This window comes from Chinchilla lanigera, unplaced genomic scaffold (assembly GCF_000276665.1).
Source record: "Chinchilla lanigera isolate Chin_1 unplaced genomic scaffold, ChiLan1.0 scaffold00070, whole genome shotgun sequence".
Taxonomy (NCBI): Eukaryota; Metazoa; Chordata; class Mammalia; order Rodentia; family Chinchillidae; genus Chinchilla; species Chinchilla lanigera.
Window position 1 is genome coordinate 7,468,997 of NW_004955471.1, and position 2,319 is coordinate 7,471,315.

General features: G+C 47.1%; 1 pseudogene; it reads right to left on the reverse strand.

Annotated features, from left to right (window-relative positions):
- Positions 1-522: 522 nt before the first annotated feature.
- Positions 523-2,319, reverse strand: part of LOC102024329 — a 40,049-nt pseudogene continuing 38,252 nt past the window's right edge.

Consider the following 2,319-nt stretch of genomic DNA (forward strand, 5'->3'; position numbering starts at 1 on the left):
GAGAGACCACGTCATCGTTCGTCGGATTCAGCACTGCTGGTCACGGCTATGTTGGAGCTTCTCAAAGAAGCCCTGGCGCTCACTCCATTTTCCACAGTGGGTTGTGTCGCATCGCTGCCCGCTCCTCCTCGCCCTCCTCTTCCTCAGTGGTGCCCTCAGCAAGCGCCTGCCGCTGCTCACTCTGGAGTTCGGCGGGTTCTTCCATCGTCAGCTCCTCCTACGGCCCTCAGCAAGCTCCTCTGCGGCTGCACCACTGGCGTCCAGACCCACGCTCCTGCCCAGGGACACAATCTCCTCCACTCCCTGTGCTTCAGACCCTTCAAGTCCCGTCAGTGACACACTGTGGCCGCAGTTTCCTCCAGGCTGAGTTTGAAGTCCGGTATGGGACATCTGCCCAAGCTTTGTCAGTCAGGTGGATGTAGGAGAGGACATTGCAATGTTTTTTCCTGAGCTCTTTCAGAGTCAAGGGCATCTCTTCAGTGACATTAAAACACCCGGCGGAGAGCGCCTTTGTGGACAGCTTCAAGTGGCAGATGGCTTGCTGGTCCCTGGGCTGCAGAAGAGGTATTGTGCTGGGGAGAGGAGCTTGACCTTCACGAAGTCACACTCAGGGTCCAGATCATCCACCGAGGCTGGAGGAGGTGCTGGGGCATGGTCAGTCAGAAGAAGGTGCCTTTCAGGCCGTCGGCTGTGAGAAAGAAAGCTCTTAATGATGGGTGCGAACACCTCACACAGCCATTCCACAAACCTTGGGACTCAAGATTTCACTGGCTGGGAATGGTCCACTAATAGTGGCTTAATCTTCAGACTGGTGCTTGCATTCACACGAAGCAAAAGGGTCAATCTGTCTTTCATGGGCTTGTGCCCTGGCAGTACCTTCTCCTTCTGTGTGATATAGGTTCGTTTGACATCTTCTTCAAGAGCCCTGTTCATCACAGCTGAGCACTTGTTGAGTGACGTGACCTTCTGCCTTCCTGAATTCTGGAGTTCTTTCTTGTAAGCTTCTGCAGTGGCCTTGTCAGAACTGGAAGCCTCACCGTGTCTTACCACACAGTGGACACCACTTGTCTTGCAGAATTTATCAAAGCACCCTCCACTAGTTTTAAATTTATCAGCTGTTGCACTTGTAGAGGGTTTTCTTGCAGCAAATCACTGTGCAGTTTCCTGGCTTTTTCATAGATCATAGCTTCACTATCGCTATCCGCTGCCATCTGACTCTCATCCAGCCACACTAACAAGTTCCCATCTTTTCCAGCACTGACATCCTCTGCTTGGCCAACATCCTTACTCCTTTCGCCACATCAGCTCTTTTGGTGGCATTTTTTCTTCAAAACAGTAGAGATTACCAACTTCATCTTGGAGGCCAGATCAGTCACATGAACACCACGTTCATGGTATTCTACATTTCCTCCGTCACTTCCATGGTTGTTTCCTTCAAAACCTTCTTACCATTCTTGCTCTGCACGTTGCCGTCACTTTCATTACCACTCCGCACTTTGTTTTTACCGCCATGCCTGCTCTGCACTTTCTTTAGGCCCAGGCTAGATTAAACAATACTGTACAGTGCTGCATGTGCTAAAGAGAGCACAAAAATGCCTCACAGCAAGTGTGCTCAGGTCTTTCTGTGACCTCGATCTTGAGTAGAGGAAGCCGCGACCACATGTCAGAGTGGAAGAGGTCCCCGGATGCAGAGTTCACGAACAGAAGCAAAGTTTTGCTAAACACTTCCGTTCGTCAACCAAATTGTTCACAGACAAAAGCATTCGCAAAGCAAGGTATTATGGCTGTACGGACTTGTGTACCCAGCAGCTGTGCATGAGACTTCTAGCTGCACATTCTCACCACAATTGTTTTACTGTTAGCCGTTCTGGTGTTTTAATAAACACTATTTAACCGTAGTTGAAATTTGCATTTTCCTTATGAATAATGAGATTATGGGCATTTGGATAGTCTCTGGTGATGTGCATGCTAAGTATTTTTCATAGCTTTTTTTCCCCCTGTTTCATTTCTTAGTAACCTAAAGGACTTCTTTATTCTTTCTGAATGAGTCCTTTGTTGGAAATATACATTGCCTATCTGTTCCTTCAATCTGTGGCTTGCCTTTTCACTCTGTTAAATGGTTTCTTTTCATGAACCGGAAATTCTTCATTTTAATGTATTGTAATTTAGAAATGCTTTCTCTTACAGTTGGTGATTTCCATGTCCTGTGTAAGAAACCTTTCCGTGAGAAAAGAAAGAAGGGGAAAATAATGTATATATGTGTATACAGGATAGCTAACATAGCTGTACTACTGACTTCTATTGCTTTTTTTTTTTTTT